The sequence below is a fragment of the Myxocyprinus asiaticus genome, chromosome 14 (genome assembly GCF_019703515.2).
Source record: "Myxocyprinus asiaticus isolate MX2 ecotype Aquarium Trade chromosome 14, UBuf_Myxa_2, whole genome shotgun sequence".
NCBI lineage: Eukaryota > Metazoa > Chordata > Actinopteri > Cypriniformes > Catostomidae > Myxocyprinus > Myxocyprinus asiaticus.
Window position 1 is genome coordinate 7450901 of NC_059357.1, and position 20349 is coordinate 7471249.

At 37.8% G+C, this 20349-nt stretch overlaps 1 long non-coding RNA gene across 1 annotated transcript; it reads left to right on the forward strand.

Annotated features, from left to right (window-relative positions):
• Nucleotides 1-307: 307 nt before the first annotated feature.
• Nucleotides 308-6631, forward strand: LOC127452078 (uncharacterized). Its single transcript, XR_007899197.1, has 4 exons — nucleotides 308-669; nucleotides 1618-1698; nucleotides 3085-3197; nucleotides 3388-6631. It is a non-coding gene; the product is annotated as an uncharacterized LOC127452078 (long non-coding RNA).
• Nucleotides 6632-20349: the final 13718 nt, after the last annotated feature.

A 20349-nucleotide genomic window follows, 5' to 3' on the forward strand; every position in this document is an offset into this window, starting at 1 on the left:
CGTCGACTGTTCAGTGAGACTGAGACTGAGAGACAGAGACAGAGACAGAGAGAGAGAGAGAGAGAGAGAGAGAGAAGACGGAGCAGCACAATCAGTTGACCGCACGGCAGCTGACATAGACGTGAATGAGCTGCGCATGTGCAAACAGCGTGGTCAAGGACCAATCACGAATCTGTATTGTTTTGGGGGTTTTTTTTGTAAACATGCAAATATATATATTTATATATATATTTTTTTTATATATATATATATTTTTTTTAATATGAACATAGTGGTTTGTTATGGCTGAATGCTGTGTGAGAGAAAAGATAAGTTTCTGTCGCTTCTAACTTTTTTTCTGAGTGATTGATAGATTTAGGAATTAATAGGGTATTACAGTATGTACGGTAAACTATGCAAAATTCAAATGAGACGCGATGACGTCACAAATATGCTAATGAGCGAATGCCGTCATCTAGCGACTTTCCGAGCAGGCATTAGCTACTTTCCATTGAAACTAGTTTGAAACACTGCGCACCATTAGACACACCACTGATCAGCCAGACTGTATTTACAAGCATGTCTGTGCCATCGCGCTACAGCCTGTCACCTTTGTAAAGTTAAAATAATAACTTGACACGCCAATCTCAACACCAAAGACCACTGACAGAATGGAAACCTACCTCGGAGGTGAGAAATGTTGTTTGAATCGCAGCTGTGCCGCTTTTAAACAGTTTGTGTTCACGTGAACAGCGGTGTGATGAGTGATGATGATGACAACACTCCTCTTTCACACACATGGGCTGTGTCTCGTTTGGAAGGATGCATCCTCCGGAGGTCGTGTTCTTTGAAGGCTGCAGTATACCGAGTGTCCTCCTTTAAAAAAGTATCGTTTAAGGTCTTCGTAGGGGAACGGAAACGGAACGGAACATGGTTGCTATGACAGCGCTTTTAACTCTTTAACATGCGCGAGCGCTTTGAGTGAGAAGGGAACAAATTCCCTCTGACTGGAAGGGAATGCATGAGGTACATTTTAGTAGAGTTATAATGATGTAAAGAGAAAAGAAAATAGATTTTAAAGTTGTACTTTTAGTCTAATACTTTATTTTAATTATATATTAACATAATTATACATATTATATACTCTGTACCCATCTACTGAGGTATTTCAACTTGGGAATTAACATTACTTGCGTTTGAACATCATAATTACGGGCATTTTTTTAGACATTTCTGTTGAAGCAAAGAATTGTCGGTTGTGAGTGCCCACGAAGGATACACCTCATGCATTCTCCGAATTCCCGGGAAAGAAGGTCGCGTTCGAAGTGTCCTACTCGCTTTTCTGAAACGAGACAGCCTCGATGACGTATGCGGCCGACAAATGCGACTTCCGGAGGGTGCATCTTTCCAAACGAGAAGGATATCTTGAGATACCTGTATCGGTTTGCCAATATGCGACTGTTTGTCACGATGGTTTCGATGAGATTGAAGTGATTATAACAGTTTGATTGTAGTTTTTTTTTTTTTTTTTTGTTTTTTTTTGTTTGGTGAGGTTTAAGAGATGTTTAGTATAAAAACTAGTCACTCACATAGAATTACACTAACTTATATTATTCTGTTGTTATTATTATTCCGCAGATATCATACTTGAATGTCTATTGAGGCCTCTGCGAAGAGTCTGGAGAATCCTGAGCTGCTGCTGTTTTTCTGGCAACTCTGGTGTGTAACTAAAGGATTTCCAAAATATAATGAACAAACACTTTATAATAACTCACTCTATAATTAAGTCACTAAAAATCATTGGATAACCTAATGCTGAACAGTCCAGTCGTAAATGTGCATACGATTGTACATAAATATGTATGAGTCTAAGTTTCATTACATTTCTGTTTTGATTTTGATGAATATTTTTAATATTACACATGCTTCATTAGTTATCAATAGTTCATTAGATGTGTGCTGTGTTCATTTTGTTCTAACACAGTTTGTGTTCCCGGTCAAAAATGACCGGCACACTAAGATTGTTTATAAATCCATGTGCTTTATATAGTTGAAAAGGTCTCAATTTGTAGAATGCAGTGAGCAAATTTGTTTCACTCAGAGGCCAAACGGCAGTGAGTTTTAGTGTATCAAATTCCCACACACACACATAAATATAATAAGCAGTCTTTTTGTCAGGTTTTTCCTTATTGCTTCCCGAAACATTCAAATAACAGAGAAAATAACATATCGTAATTTACAGCAGACTATCCTGATTCAAACAAGCCCAAACACAACATAATTTGATAAGTAGATCTTGAAATATTCCTCAAAGAGTGTACATTGAAAGACAATGCACAAAAGGGTCCTCAACACACATTGAGTGTGTGTGTGTATGAGTTGGTTGGTTTTTGTTGTTTATGAGGACATTTTATTAGGTTACACACTAGTAATTGCGAGGGTATTATGCTATAAATGTGGTTTATGAGGACACCCCTAGTGTCTCTGTAATTCAATCGGCTTAAAAAAACATACTAAACAATGTTTTTTTGAAAATGTAAAAATGCCAAAAGGTTTCTATGAGGGATAGATTTAGGGGTAGGAGTAGGGGATAGAATATATAGTTTGTACAGTATAAAAATCATTATGTCTAGGAGAGTCCTCATAATGATAGGAGTACCAACGTGTGTGTGTGTGTGTGTGCATGTGTACAAGGACTTCGTGTGTGAAAACACACATCCACATATGTGCACATCTAAAGGTTTGGGATGCTCCTGAACACCTAATATTTCTGTATTTTGTAGACTAGTACGTGCAATGGCCGGTCATTTTTGACCGGGAACACAACAAGTGTAACAAATGAAACAAAACCAAAAAATATAGAGTAAATGGTCAAATTTCTTTTGTGTTTACAGATACCATATGTGAACAAAGTCAAGGAATTTAATTTCCCATTGGATTAAGTTAAAAAAAAAAAAGAAAAATCATCCAGGTCAAAATGACCAGAACACAACATAAGGGTTAATGTGCAATGTTTGGTAGTATTGTGAGTGAAAGGTATTATAAGGTATTACTCATTCTTATTAAACACTGTGGCATAATTTATCTTATGTATTGTTTTACCAGAAAAACTTTCAGTAGAGGAAACATCTCCAATATACCATGTCCCAAGCTCCGTCCGTCCATTTTTGGAGAATTATGGAGATGTTAATGGAGTTTAGTTCATCTGATTAGTTTAGGTAAGACACAAATGAGCTCTGACAGTGGCACTTCCTTTCCTTTTTAAATGTGTGTAGTAACATGAATCTATCAAATATTGAGTGGTGCAAATTGATGGCATCACTTGAAAAATTGTGGTTAATTCAAGTAGACACAAACTATTGCTGCATATGGGTTCTCATTGCTTATTGCCTCTCCACCTCTTTTCAGCCTAAATGCAGAATTGTGGGACTTTGTTTTCAGTTTGTAAAAGAAGCACTTTTGAGAAGATGGATCCACTTCTCTTTCACTCAAAATTATCGTCGATCCAGTCCCCATATGTCCGTCCCTGAGCCAGACTCACAACAGAAGTGGGTTTCAAGAGGACAAGCACTGTTAGCGAGTTCTGCGGTGGAACGTCTTCTCAACTGCCTTCAAGACAGCAACCCAGTAGTGTGCCCCCAACTCTGGGACAGGTTGCACCAGCTATGCTTATGTTACAACTTAGACTAGTTACAGCATGAATGGGCACAAAGTTACAATTTACACACTTCTAAATGTTTAAGCGTTGCACCCTTATGCTTAGCCTAAGTATAACCTATATATAAACTAAATATTTACCGAAGACACCAACTACGAATAACAGTTCGAATAAAAAAGCAAACTGATTGAATGACATGTTTTGCATGACATACACTCACTGAGCACTTTATTAGGAACACTATTGTCCTAATAAATTGCCCGACATGGTCTTCTGCTGTTGTAGCCCATCCGCCTCAAGGTCCAACTTGTTGTGCATTCTGAGATGCTATTCTGCTCACTACAGTTGTACAGAACGGTTATCTGAGTTACTGTAGACTTTGTCAGTTCGAACCAGGTGCCATTCTCTGTTGACCTCTCTCATCAACAAGGCGTTTCTGACCGCAGAACTGCCGCTCACTGGATGTTTTTTGTTTTTGGCACCATTCTGAGACTGTTGCATGTGAAAATCCCAGGAGATCAGCAGCTACAGAAATACTCAAACCAGCCCATCTGGCACCAACAATCATGCCACGGTCAAAATTAACTGAAGCTCCTGACCCGTATCTGCATGATTTTATGTACTGCACTGCTGCCACACTATTGGCTGATTAGATAATCGCATAAGTACACTAGGTGTACAAGTGCTCCTAATAAAGTGCCCAGTGAGTGTATGGTCGTTCCAATCGACCGATAGTACCATGCAAAGTAGATTTCACATGTTATTTAGCCATCTTAAGTGAGATTCTGATCCGAAAGGGAGCACAGGGCACTCCAAACGGCATAGGGAATAAGGGTACGTCGATACAAAACTTCACAGGAAGTGAAGCCATCCGAGTACTGACAGACGTTTGCTAAAATAAAGCCAAAGTAATTTGAAGCGTTTGTATTCAGCATAATTTACCTCAGGTGTGCACTTTCCGTTGCTGTCACTGGAATGCCAAGTTTCAAAAGAAACAAAATATGTATAGGATAGTAAAAGGAACAAATGTCAATTAGTGTTAATATTTATTCGTTGCCCTTATTTATACACTTCCTAAATATTTGTGTTATTATTTACATAAATATTTAGATTAAAGGCTACTATTTTTTATATTTAACCTAGAGATTTTTTGTGTATTGTATTTAAATTAAACTGTAAATTGTTGCCGTCAACCTTGGCAAGATAACCCATGGCCTTTCAACACTTCTGTTTACAAATTTGAAGGCTGCTTATTGGATCAGTAAAGGTAAACGTCATATTATGCGATTATACATTGCTTTATGGAGAGCTTACGCTAAGTATTGCATTAAGAACAGGTGGTGCAACCAAATAAAGCACTGAATTGGTTACAAACTAACTAGTAGTCACTAAGCCCACGGTTTGAACTTCACGCCCCAACTTAAACGAGACCTTCCGCACAGCTGGTGTAGCCCTACCCTGGAGGCTGCTCCCCTGGATGCACAAGTAGTGCCTGTCTTCCCTTTGTGCCACAGCTGTCCCTCCCAGAGGTGGATACAGCACACTCCTTAAATGAACACAACTCTTGTAATCTGGGCCCAACATACAATTTAGATTTAAGTTGGGTCAGCATGATCACAAGAGATGCTGGCATGTTGTTTGTGAAAGTTCTGAATGCAGACTCACCGACAAGCAGCATCTCCGATCAGACATTTTTGCATCAGCTCCAGGGTATTTACCTTCCCTTGTGGTGTGACTGGAAGCGTGTTGTATCAGCAGCGTTGGAGACCATCACATCATTCATCACAGTGGAAATTGGAGATCAAGTAAAGCACATTGCATTCGGGGATACTGTACCCAGCACAGTATATGCACTGTTTTCTAGAAATCTTGACAAACGTAGTAGGTCATCTCAGTACTATGCACAGTATAGGTACTATATACTGCAGAAATGGTAGTTTATTAGCCAAAATGTCTTTGATACATTTCAGTTTTGTTTTAGAGCTAGCCACAGCACCCTCAGGATAAATAATGATTTATTGCAGGCAATAAATTATTGCTAGTTATTGGATCTTGAGGCTGCATTTTTTTATACTGCTGGTTGCCTTAACTGTCTTAGGCAGAGAGGCCTGGCATTCAGGGCATGGTGCTTTACTTCCTACCTGAATGATACAAGTGTTCCTGTAGCTCAACTGGTAGTGCATGGTGCTAGCAACGCCAAGATCATGGGTTTGATTCCCATGAATCACACAAACTGGTACACTGTATGCCTTGAATGCACTATTAAGTCGCTCTGGATAAAATGTCATGTATCACATTTTATTATTTTTTGGTACCAATAATATAATTTCTTATATTTTTTATTGTATTTGAATTGTTATACTGATGATACACAGCTGTACTGTCTACTAAACATCATTGACATCCTTTTTGATTGACCGACCACTGTCCGTTCTACCTAAACTGTCAACATGTTCAAAACTCGCCTTAAGACCTTCTAACTTTTGCAATATATTTATCCATGTTTAGTGTTGCTTATCTTGTGTTTTTTTTCCTTTTGTTGGATATTAAAGTTGTTGAAGCTATTGATCATTTAATACAAATTTCCTGTATTTCTTTTATTTTATTTTTTTACTTTTCATAAAAGCTAAACTAACTTCTTTTCTTAGAGCACTTAACCCTACACTCTTAAGAAAAAATGTTGTACTCTAATCTCTATCTTGACTCAAACTTTTCTAATACAATAGAAAATTTGTATTGCAGCACTTTTATGTTACTGTTTCCTTAAAATGAATCATTGATTCGCTTTGGATGAAAGCGTTGGCTAAATGAATAAATGTACATTTTCTCCAAAGTAATCTCTCAGGACTCAAGGAAAATTGTGGAAACCATAATACAATTTACCTTTGTCGATAGATGGATGTATTATATTGATCGTTCAACGGAAATTCCAAATGTCCTACTTTCACAATAAAGATTCAGTGAGTTATGGAAGTGTATCACTTTCCAAAAACACTTTTGTCACATGGTTCATTTTTCTATTGTGTTATTGCCTGTTTAATAGTCTGAACAGTTAATGTGAGTTTCAATTGCAGATGTGTTTAAAAAAAAAAAAAAAGAAGACAATTGCCGTAATCAAATTATGGCAGGTTCACTATTTGAAAATTAATTACATGCATTTGTAAAATGTCAAACTAGAGGGCATGCAGAACATGCAAATGAGCTTCATTCATGTCTTCTGTCATGCTTGCATCAGGTTATGCATGCAGGAAAGTGATGTGTACATTTCAATAATGCATCTGCCTACTTGTGGTTCGTAGTTACAGTGCACATTAGAAAATGGACAGTGTGCACACAAGTAGGCTTTTCAGTGTCTTCAGTCATCATACTACCCACAGCAACAGATAGACTATATGAAGTTGGCAATCATTCATCAAATAATCTATATTCAATTCAAAGCAATAAAGTTAACTTTGCTTTCTCACTTTTGACATTTTCTTATTTCTGTGCAATGACTCATTCAAAAGAACAATTCTTGAAAACCACATCCTCTGTTCTAACCAAAGTGATTTTTTTTATCTTTTTAAGTGTGCACTGAGGTAGTGAAAACCAATAGATAATAAAATCTTTCACAGTCTCAATATGATGTATTTTATAAAAGGAGTTATGGACAGTATAGTCTGATAGATGTACAGTATGCTTCACATATCAGTCAAAACGCTGTGGGACAGGTCACTAGTTTTCTGTGGAATTTGTCCAAACGTTGCACAACAACACTGAGAAGTTTTAGTCAATTGCACCGAATGCACCGAAGGTGCATAGCCCCTATTGTATCTTCTGGTATTATTATTAGGGGCCAAGCACCGAAGGTGCAGTGGCACCTATTGTTTTCGTTTGTATTATTATTATTATTATTATTAAAGGCCAAGCACCAAAGATGCTATGGCACCTATTGTATCCATTAGTAGTATTATTATTAGGGGCCAAGCACTGAAGTGGATTCCTTAGGTCATGCGGATTTCAACAATACCAATTTTTATCATGTCAGTCATAATGTCCCTCTGCCACACTGAATTTTATTAAAACATGATATATCTTTTAAAAGCATTGTCAGATTTAAAAGAACATTTTTATGCATCATAAACATCATGTCCTGAGCATACCTGAGCAGATTTGAGACAGCGCCACCTATAGATCAAAAGATAATTTACACTTTTATGCTGATTCTAACCTTGTCATGTCTCTTTGCCATCAGCCTGACATGGCAACTGAGTGGCTCCGTGTATTAAAGTATTGATTTATAGTTTCAAGGGGTGTGGGTTTGAATCCCCACCTCAATAAATCATGCAGTTAAAATTTTAGTTGATATGGAGATCTTTGCATTGTGCTTACCAAATTGTTGCTGGGCCTTTCTCCAATCAAGTATTGATTTTGATTTAGTTGTAAAGTAACATGAATATGAAGTTGATTATGGTGACTATGATGATTGTCTGTGATTGCTCTATGCTTGGTATGTCCCTTTGGTGACTGTCCATGTTGTGGCTCTGTGGGGCAGCAGATTGTGCAGTGTCCTGTTGAATGGAAAGTTGTAGGTTCAGATTAATTCTGAGGCGATGTGTAATGGTGTTTGTGCTTTATGTCATATCTGATCTTTGGGTTGTGGTCAATGCTGTGCAATGCTTGCCATTTTGGTACTTGGCCCCGTAATTGCTGCTTGCAGCTATATTCTTCCATTATAACTTATTGCCTGATGGGTTAGTTTTCCTTAAAATCAAACATTTCTTTTTGCACAAGTACAGGAAACAAATGAATGTACAAAATAATAGCCTGGTGTTGATGGTATTGTTTCAAACATTAAATTCCAAATAATATTGAACTGGATGAATATCTGATGACAAATAAATGACAAATGTTCCAATGTGTTGATTCATGTTCTTTACCTGCACAGCTATGATGGACAATTCCAGCAGGTGGGTGAAATAATGTGACTGTAGGTCATTTATATGGTTGAGTACCAGGAAATACACATATATGTGGTGATTACAGCTGCTCTCAATTATTCTCTTTGGAGTCAAAACGTTTAAGGAACAATTGCTCTATAGAATAGCCTACTCATTTGGCCCGAGGGAGAGGGGGCCCACCCATAACAATTATGTCCCGGGCCCCGTGAATTTTATCGATGACTCTGACAAGAATTAAAAGCATCAGTTTCAAATTATTGAAAGTTTTAATGTTATATGAAATGTTAAAACAGCTCTTTTTATGATCTCATGGAAGTATTATTCAAAATGAAATTGAAAGAAAACCAAAAGATTTAAAACTGACACTTCATGGGAAACTTGGAGGCTCCATGCATGCTACTGAGGGCACCTTGTTGGAAACCACCTTGACTCAATAATCATTATTGGTTATGAGGCCTACCACTGTGATGTCATCTGCATTTGATGTGGTAAATAGTTGCTTGGTTTAGCATGGTTGAAATGCCTGACCACACAGCATTGCTGTGTTTGTAATTTGTGATGTGGGAAGTGTCACTGTGGACATACAATTGGTATAATCTACATGTCCCCGGCCAGGCGGCCACTACTTTAGCTTTGGTCAGTTTTACAGAAGTTCAGTCATGCCAACTCTCTGAAAGATTTAGCATGTGAATGTAGGTATGACATGATGAAAGGATATTGGTCTTTGCGGACTAGATCTGCTATGCTGCTGCAGAGCAAGAACAGAGATTTGCTACTGCTAGAAAAACATATACACACTGAGTTAGCATGTGGACATACTCATGCTGCACAATGAGACAAAGTGTAAGACATCCTGCATTGAGCATGTGTTACATGCTGCTTCACAAATATACATAAACAAACCCCTACAAAGCAGGGAAGCTGCACAAATTTATATAACACACACAAAACACAAACCCCCAACCAAGCAGATGTATCACCAAGACTTATGTACAGCTGCTGCTCCTAAGAGCTATGTGCACCTAGTGTTTGCAAGCTAGGTTAGGCCACAGGCCAAATGGCATAAAACTAATAAACTAAATTTCTATGTGAATGAATGAATGTTACATTTACTGTATATAGCGCTTTTCTGACACTACACTCAAAGTGCTTTAAAAGTGAACAGGGGACTCTCCTCAACCACCACCAGTGTGCAGCATCCACCTGGATGATGCAACGGCAGCCATAGTGCGCCAGTACGCTCACCATACACCAGCTATTGGTGGAGAGGAGAGATTGGAGTATTAGAGCCAATTAATGGTGTACCTCGGCCTGCTTATCTGAATAGTTTAACCTAGTGACCCATCTCAGAATGTGTTCCTAAGCAAGGAAAGCCTGTGGATTATTTAACTAGTTAATTAGACTAGATATTTATGGATTTATTTAGTCTAATGTCCTAAGATAGCGATATGTGCCAGACAGATTTGGCTAAGGCTTACTTTATTATGAGTCATGGCCAAAGCAGACATTATCATGCAAGCTGTTAGAGGGAATCCCCAGCAAACCACCTAAGCAAATAGCGTTTTCAGAGAAAAAGCTCTTGCAGTGCGCTGCATTAAGGCAGCATTAAATTAATCCACACAACTCCAGTCGATCAATTAATGTCTTCTGAAGCAAATCGATAGGTTTGGGTAAAAAAATAAGTCAATAATTAAAACTTTATACATTTTTGAAAAATGCTTCCTGCTAGCAGTTGATGCATCACGGAGCTGTCGCGCGACAGAAGCATGATGGTGCTAGAAGTAAGAAGCGTGCGCTTTGTTTATGTAGTGGGACAGACCATTGTCTATCTCTGCATGCTTCTCTCAGAGTGATGTGTTTTATTATACCACTCCCGTTTGGAATTAGGTGAGCCTGGTAGCCAATCAGGATGCACCCCTGGGGTTTATTAGGGCAGTTTTGTGCCACCTGGAAATGCATCACTGTCTAATGACAACCCCTTTCCGGTTTTAATAGCTTCCAATCTGAAGGTATGTGTTTGTTGTTTTTAGGCTAACAGGTTAGCTCTGGTATTTATGGCTAATGCTAGTTTATTTTTGTATGATAGCATTTGTTCATGTATGACTCAAATTGAGCGTTTCCTCATGCGTGACTCATAGTGAGTGTCACTGGCTGCCTGATGCCTTCCTCCCAAGTATGTCACTGTTTAGTTTGTGTTTTTGATCTGTGTTTGTGCAGCTTGTGAGGTCATGTTTTCTTGTTGCTGTAACATCTGTACCTGCAAACCCCGCTCCACACCACCAGAAGTCATCCTCACCTGAATTTTAGAACTGTGTCTCATGTTTGACATCACTTCCTGTTTGCCCATTTATGTGTGCTTGAGTTAGTTTGGTGGGTAAACTCTGGTCCACACTCCAACACAGTAGGTGGCGATAATGCACCTTAACGTTGGTGCTACTCACCATAAAACTGAAGAAGAAGAAAAGAGTTAGTTTGGAAACCCCTCAAGATAGTGTAATAAGTCCTCTAGTGTTTATCTTTAGGATAAATTATGTTTTTTCAAAGGTAGATACAACAATTGGTAAGTCATTGTTTGCTGTTGATGGGGCTCTTTGGTACAAAAGAAGAAATATAGAATATAATGTGAAGAAGATGCAGTCTGCATTAAATAATTCAAAATATCATCTTATTATCGTTAATACAGTTGAAGTCAGAAGTTTACATACACTTAGGTTGAAGTCATTCAAACTTATTTTTTTAACCACTCCACAGATTTAATATTAGCAAACTATAGTTTTGGCAAGTCGTTTAGGACATCTACTTTGTGCATGACACAAGTATTTTTTTTTTTTTTACAATTGTTTACAGACCGATTGTTTCACTTTTAATTGACTATATCACAATTACAGTGGGTCAGAAGTTTACATACACAAAGTTAACTGCAACTTTAAACAGCTTGGAAAGTTCCAGAAAATGATGTCATGCCTTTAGACAATTAGCCAGTTAGCTTCTGATAGGAGGTGTACTGAATTGGAGGCATACCTGTGGATGTATTTTAAGGCCTACCTTCAAACTCAGTGCCTCTTTGCTTGACATCATGTAAAAATCAAAAGAAATCAGCTAAGACCTTAGAAAGCAATTGTGGACCTCCACAAGTTTGGTTCATCCTTGGGAGCAGTTTCCAAATGCCTGAAGGTACCATGTTCATGTGTACAAACAATAGTATGCAAGTATAAACACCATGGGACCACACAGCCATCATAACGCTCAGGAAGGAGACACATTCTGCCTATCTAGAGATTAATGTAGTTTGGTGCAAAAAGTGCAAATCAATCCCAGAACAACAGCAAAGGACCTTGTGAAGATGCTGGAGGAAACAGGTAGACAAGTATCTATATCCACAGTAAAATGAGTCCTATATCGACATAACCTGAAAGGCTGCTCAGCAAGGAAGAAGCCACTGCTCCAAAACCGGCATAAAAAAGCCAGACTACAGTTTGCAAGTGCATATGGGGACAAAGATCTTACTTCTTGGAGAAATGTCCTCTGGTCTGGTGAAACAAAAATTTGACTGTTTGGCCATAATTACCATTGTAATGTTTGGAGGAAAAAGGGTGAGGCTTGCAAGCCAAAGAACACCATCCCAACCTTGAATCATGGGTGTGGCAGCATCATGTTGTGGGGGTGCTTTGCTGCAGGAGGTACTGGTGCACTTAACAAAATAGATGGCATCATGAGGAAGGAAAATTATGTGGATATATTGAAGCAACATCTCAAGACATCAGCCATGAAGTTAAAGCTTGGTCGCAAATGGGCCTTCCAAATGGACAATGACCCCAAGTATACCTCCAAAGTCGTGGCAAAATGGCTTAAGGACAACAAAGTCAAGGTACTGGAGTGGCCAACACAAAGCCCTGACCTCAATCTGATTTGTTGGCAGAACTGAAAAAGTGTGTGTGAGCAAGTAGGCCTACAAACCTAACTCAGTTACACCAGGAATTGAGGAATGAGCCAAAATTCCAGCAACTTACTGTGAGAAGCTTGTGGAAGGCTACCCAAAGCTACCCAAGTTAAACAATTTAAAGGCAATGCTACCAAATACTAACAAATTGTATGTAAACTTCCCCACTGGGAATGTGATGACAGAAATAAAAGCTGAAGTAAATCATTCTCTCTACTATTATACTGACATTTCACATTCTTTTTTTGTTTTTTCTATTGTTTTCTCTGCAATTTGGAATGCCCAATTCCCAATGCACTCCAAGTCCTTGTGGTGGTGTAGTGACTTGCCTCAATCTGGTTGACAGAGGATGAATCTCAGTTGCCTCTGCATCTGAGACCATCAATCCACACATTTTATCATGTGGCTTGTTGAGCACGTTACCATGGAGACGTATTGCGTGTGGAGGCTTCACGCCATCCACCGCGGCATCCACACTCAACTTGCCATGCGCCCCACCGAGAACGAACCACATTATAGCGACCACGAGGAGGTTACCCCATGTAACTCTACCCTCCCTAGCAACCGGGCCAATTTGGTTGCTTAGGAAGCCTGGCTGGAGTCATTCAGCACACCCTGGGATTCGAACTAGTGAACTCCAGTGGTGGTAGCCAGCGTATTTTACCACTGAGCTACATTTCACATTCTTAAAATAAAGTAGTGATCCTATCTGACCTAAGACGAGAAATGTTTTTTACAATCAAATGTCAGAAATTGTGAAAAACTGAGTTTAAATGTATTTGGCTAAGGTGTATGTGGACTTCTGACTTTTATTTTCAATTAACATTATAATAGCCGATTTCATTTGTTAATTTTCAGTAAATTTGAACTTTAATCTGGTGAACATTGACTTAATCTCTTAAAAGGATAGTTCTGTGATCATGTTACTGCAAACAGTGGTTCTCGCACTCGGTGGGGCGCGTGGTGAGTTGTGCGTGGATGCCGCGGGGAATAGCGTGAGCCTCCACACACGCTGGGTCTCTGCAGTAACTCGCTTAACAAGCCACGTGATAAGATGCACGGATTGACATCTCAGATGCCCAGGCAACTGAGATTCGTCTTCCGCTACCCGGATTGAGGCGAGTCACTACGCCACCACGAGGACTCAGAGCATACTGGGAATTGGGCAATCCTAACTGGGGAGAAAAGGGGAGAAAATCTAAAAAAAATAAAAAATAAATAAAAAATAAATTACATACATTCTCTGAAAACAAGTGTAAATATCTTTTGCAATGTTGCTTCTCGGGGAAATGTAACTTATTTTAAAAATGTTTAGATATTTTACTGGAAAACAAGACAGAACACTCATTAAGATTATTTGCCTTTCGTTTTTTTTTTTCTTTCTGAATTAACTTTATAAAGTTTTTTTTTTTAAAGGTATTTTTACTTTAAATGTATTTTTAAAAGATGCATTCATCCTCATTTCTTTATTGTTAGTGAGCACGTTTAATTCAACCTCTTAACTCAAGGTACAAGTTTAATTGTTGGTTGGGTAATAATGTCAAAAGATCAGGGCTTTTACGGACTCTGAAAAAGTGTGTCGTCAGCTGCTGCTGCTGTCTCATGGGCAGGGACAGTTGTAACAGATGGTTATGCAGTTCCTTTATTCAAATGACACAGGGCTTGCACGAAGCATTAGATTTAGCTAAATCTAGTCCAGTTAAAAGTCCCTTCCCTTTGGTCATAGATGGATACTTTAAAAGGTGATATAAATAATACTGTTGACTTGAAAGTATTGTAACCAATAATATTTATTTTGAGCTTAAAGAAAAAGTTATGTCCACATATTAAATAATATTTTCGATTTATTATCTAAGAGTCCTTTTTTTATACCATGTTTGCTGGAATGTGACTTTGATAGGTGTTTGATATGAAACGAAAGGTGCTAAAAAAAGTCCTTGAATTTGGTGTTCATAAAAGAGTGGGAACCCTGGGGAAATCCGATCGATCGATCGATGTGTATTTGGTTAATAAATAATAACTTAATACGCAAATAGCAAAATCAAAGACCAGTGCCGGATATGGAAATCAACATCAGAGGTGAGAAAGTTTGTTTTATTTGCTGTGCCATTTTTAAACTGGTCTCATGCTCTGATAGCCATTCTTGAAAGCCTGCATTTGCCTAAACCTCCTCCCTGAGTGTAATAACTGAAAGTGACTGTGTAGAGGGTGGGTACGATCCTCTATAACTGCAAAAGCTTTTTGTTTTACTTTGCAAATATATCGTTTAGTTGCCTCTGTGTCTTACCTACAATTTTACTTGCTACATTAACAACCTTAGACAACTTTGCTTTGTTATTTACTCTCAGGTTTCCGTACCACATGGTCATATTGAAAGACATAATGCTTTCCACGAGATTCTTGTAAACCATTTCTAAAATGCCTTTACTTGCACCAAAGTGGTTTAACCTCCTAATTAGGTGCAGTCTCTGCATTGCTTTTTAAAAAAAACTTAATCTGTATTCTCATTCAAATTAAGATGACTGCATATACATGTTCCCAGATATCTAAAATGGCAAACTATTTCTACAGGGTGCGCAGCAAGTATTAAAGGTTCTACTTGTTCAGAGATTTCCTGCTTCTTGCTTGTAACAACTAATTCTTTGGTTTTATTCACATTAATCTCAAGTGCACTCAACCGACACCAATTCTGGATGGAATATACCTGATTATAATAAAGATTATTCATTTCTGTTCCTCCTTCCTGCAAAAGGTTGACAAGTGCCATGTCATCTGCATATTTAATTAAACTAAAATGTGCATCCTGAATTTTTAATTCATTAGAATACAATGAGAATAGTAAAGGTGGTAGAACCTCTTTCAGCAGCAATAACCTCCACCAGACATTTCCTGTAGTTGTAATCAGCCTTGTATATCACAGCGGAGGGATTTTATACTATTCCTCCCTACAAATTTGTTTCAGTTCATTAATATTTCTGGGATTAGCCCTCTTCAGATCATGCCACAACATCTTAATTGATCTGACTCCGACTTAGCCATTCCAAAACACACATTTTCTTCCTCTTTAACCATTCTGTTGACAATTTGCTTGTGTTTTGGGTCAGTGTCTTGTTGAAACACCCAACCGTTAGATGATGGACTGCTAACCTATGGAGGACAAAACATGCAAAAACAATAATTAAATAAATAAATATATACTTAAATAAATTGCATATTCATGCATAAATACATATGTAAATAATTAAATTTGCAAGGGGATATATAAATAAATGCACCAATCAATGCAAAAATAATACAGTACAAAACTTAAAGGCCTACATGGTTGAGGAAATGCAAATTGTTAAAGGAAATGCAAAAATGAAAGTTGATTTTTATTCCACATTTCTATATTTCTTTAATCATACATTTATTTCTGTATGCTGTTCCTTATTTGTTTTTCCTTCGTGCAACATGCTAATGAGAGGATGTCAACAGCAGTTCAGGCATTAAAGTCAAACTATCATACCAGGTGCAACGGTTATTGGCGGGAGTTTGCAGTTTCACTATGGTTAAGAGAAGGTCAGTAGCAGAGTTGCTCTGCGAGGCAGCGAATAGTTTGTAAAATCGTAAAAGTGAGATGCTTTGATAAACGTTTATTAATTGGTTGATTGTGAAAATTCGGTATTGTCCTTATTACTGTTATGATCAGCCAATGGTGTCATAAAGTCCGCCTACTGATGTTTGATTGACATCCTCTCATTAACATGTTGCACAAAGGAAAAATAAATACAGAAATAAATGAATGATTAAAGAAATATAGAATTAAAAATCAGCTTTCATTTTTACATTTAAAATTTTTGCATTTCCGTTTTATATTGTGTTGTTTTGTATTAATGGGTACATTTATTTATGTTTATTTAATTATATACCTCCTCGCACATTTAATTATTTATATATTTATTTATGCACAATTATATGGATTAATTTACTTATATATGTATTTGTGTATATATTTATTATTTTTGCAGGTTTCGTCCTCCATACTTCCCTGACATTCTCCTGTAAAATCTTATGGCATCAAAATCCCGTCAAAAGTATTGCGGTCACGGATCCAAAAATAATAAGCGTGAATCAAAATAATAAGCGTAAATCAAAAAATAAGCGCAGATAAAATAAATAAATAAACACATTTAAAATATACTGCAAACAAAAACAAACAAACAAACAAACAAACAAAAAAAAAACAGATATATTAAAGCAAAGTCATCAGTATTGCAAACAAAATCACGTTTTCCTTGGTTATATTACTGTCTTTTGAGCTCTCTGACAATTTTGTTCATATTTTAAAAAAGTTGTACGCTTACGCTGTATTTTTCTTTTCTTTTGTTTCCAAGTTCTGTGCTTGGTTTTCCAAAACTTGTGAGTAGAGTTTCATGTAAATCAGGGGGGCGTTTTGCATCCCTATTGGTCCACTAGTTCTTGATCGACAGCTCCTCCTCTAGCCAATCATTAGAAGAACAACTCCTTCGGCTGCTGCTCAATGTTATATTATTTGTGGTTGATAGATATGCTGCTTGTGTCTGTTTTGAGTATTTTCTGCCAGCTCTAGGAAACAATGTGTTGTCCGAGTAGGCCATTATCATAGTCCGTTCACATGTATGGAGTCAGCTGAACTTAGTTAGCAGTGTTTTAGTTTAGCCATTATTTAAGACTTCCTTCTTTGTAGGTTATTGGCCGCATATTTTATTTTAAAAAGGCTGGGTTGGTGTGGATGTTTGATGCATGTTTTACTAGCTGTACCAATGTAGTCTCGAGTTCTTGATGCACTTTGAATTCATTGTTCCCTCAATGATTGCAAGCTGTCCAGGCCCTGATGTAGCAAAGCAGCCCTGAACCATGATGCTTCCTCCACTATGCTTCACAGTTGGGATGAGGTTTTGGTGTTGATGTGCAGTGCCTTTTTTCCTCCAAATATAGTGTTCTGTGTTTCTGCCAAAAAGTTTAATTTTGTTCTGTCTGTCCATAGGACATTATTCCAGAAGCTATGTGAAGCATCAAGGTGGTCTTTCGCAAACTTGAGATGTGCAAAAAATGTTTTTTGTTTTTGTTTTTGGAGAGCAGTGGTTTCCTCTGTGTTGTCCTCCCATGAACACCATTCTTGTTCAGTGTTCTTTTAGTTGACACATGAACAGAGACATAGGCGCATTATCCTGCTGAAGGAGGCCACTGCCATCAGGGAATACCATTGCCATAATGTATGTATCTTGTCTGCAACAATGTTTAGGTATGTGGCACTAGGGCTGGGCGTTTTTTTTCCGATTAATTCGAATTCGCGTTTTGACACTTTTTGTGTGTGTGATTTTATTTATTTATTTATTTATTTTCTCCCCAATTTGGAATCCCCATTTCCAATGCGCTCTAAGTCCTCGTGGTGGTGTAGTGACTCGCCTCAATCCAGGTGGCGGAGGATGAATCTCAGTTACCTCCGCGTCTGATACGTCCATCCGCGCATCTTATCACGATTGTCTTAATAGGCTATCTATCTATCTATCTATATATACAGTATATACATATATACACACAGCTCCAGAAAAAATAAGAATTACATTTTACAATTATTTATATATTATATATACTGTATTACTGTATATATTTCACGTCAAATATTTCCTTGCAAAATTGCAAAATTTCTTCCAAAAGTGTTAGCAATTGTCAACTATTTTTTTTCCTTTTTGTGACTTTAAAAAGCTCTGACACGCTCATTACTATGACATACTTGTCCGTATATAACTGCGGTCAAGCCAGCCACGATTTAAATCCAAGTGCGCGCATTTTGCAGTAATAACGGTACTTTGCGGAAAGAACAGAAAGACCTGACTCCTGTTGAGTGCAGAAGATAGCGAGTCTTATGGCACTTTTCCACTGCACGTTACGGTTCGACTCGACTCGACTCTGCTCGCTTTACTTTTCTAAGCTTGCTTTTCCACTGCAGTGTAGTACCGCCTCAACGTGGGTGGGATTATAGGCTGATTGTCATAGTTGCGCCGCCTCTACTGCCGTGACATCATCTTAAACGCATGACACAAACATTACAGACCATAAACAATAACACGCTAGCTGTTAGCTACTAGCTCATTGTGCTGCATAAAGCAGTTGTTGCATGGTGATTTTGCCTGGTTGTATTAGAAGCAAGCTTTCCAGTAGCTGGTCAACTAAATAAAGTGACGCTTTCAAGCAGAATATAGAGTTAACGTAACAAAACGTTCCATCCTCCATCGTGGATTCCAACAACGCCGAGTCCAGGGCACTCTCCCTCCCATTGTTCGCTGGTCTATTGCCATATATAGCGTCCATTTGGTCGAACCACTTCCACTTTCTTCTGTTTGAACCACTCCGGCTGTTGTGGTCCTTGATGGTTCTGTAGTCACTTAAGTTTTTTTTAACTTTTCTCTACACTGTTGGTAGGTCTGGTGGTAGCCGTGTGGGGCCAACAGCTGAGACACTTCCTGAAATACTTTTTTGTTTCGCGTTACTTTGTTCATCGCTAACGAGAGGAACGTCTGCACCTCGTTTATTGACCATGGCATGGTTTTGCGCACAGCCATTTCTTTTTACAATTCAAAAGTCGCGTGAACAAATGATATTGCTATCGCTGTTGCTAACTTTAAAACTAGCGGGTTGATGTCCCGTGTCGCAAATCCAGTGACACTGGTAGTGACGATTCTCTCTGACCAATCAGTGATCTGCAGGGTTTTGACATCACATTTAGTATCGGCTCGGCTCGCTTGGAACCTCGACCGAGGTGGTACTAAAAAAAGTACCAGGTACTAACCACAGTGGAAAACCCCCAAAAAGCGAGCAGAGTCGAGTCGAGTAGAGCTGTACTGTGCAGTGGAAAAGCCCCATTACTATATTGACGAAAAAGCATTTTTTAAGTGTTTGTGACGTGCTGGTGTTTATTAATATGTTTGATTTAGCCTATGTGTAAGGTGACTGGTTTAGAAGACTTTTGGATAGGGCAGGTAAATAATTTATAACCAAAGTTTACTGAATTAACATAACATTACATTTACATATTACATATAATAAATTTTACTTTTCTGCCAAGGATCTCTCATTGTCATTCATATGTACCTTGTAATAAACTTTGAATTGTAAATCCTGTAGGTCAATTAAAACTGCACAGTTTTTTGAGAAAATTAAGTGCATCCTTGCACTTGGATAATTTCCTCAAATTCAAATGCCAATAAAAAGCTTTCCGTTAGAGGTTTGCTGACTTATTCAATGGATTAAAGATAAGAGTGACCCTGACTGTTACTGTATCAATTTTCTTGTCATTTTACTGTACGGTGTTTGAGAAAATTAAAGGCAAAATCACCCCAAAATTCAAAGTGCATCCTAGCACTTGGATAATTTCCTCATATTGAAAAACTCATAAAAAACATTCCTTTATAGGTTTGCTCGTCCTTTAAATGGATTAAAGATTAGAGTGACCCTGACTGTTACTGTATCAATTTTCTTGTCATTTTACTGTACGGTGTTTGAGAAAATTAAAGGCAAAATCACCCCAAAATTCAAAGTGCATCCTAGCACTTGGATAATTTCCTCATATTGAAAAACTCAAAAAAAACATTCCTTTATAGGTTTGCTCGTCCTTTAAATGGATTAAAGATTAGAGTGACCCTGACTGTTACTGGATCAAATTTCAAGTCATTTTACTGTACAGTTTTTGATCAAATTAAAGGCAAATCACCCCCAAATTCCATGTGCATCCTTTTTGTATTTATTCATGCAAAATCAAATAATTTGTATAATGTTGCACGGTCTTAGAATATTTTAGTCTAGGCTGTAAA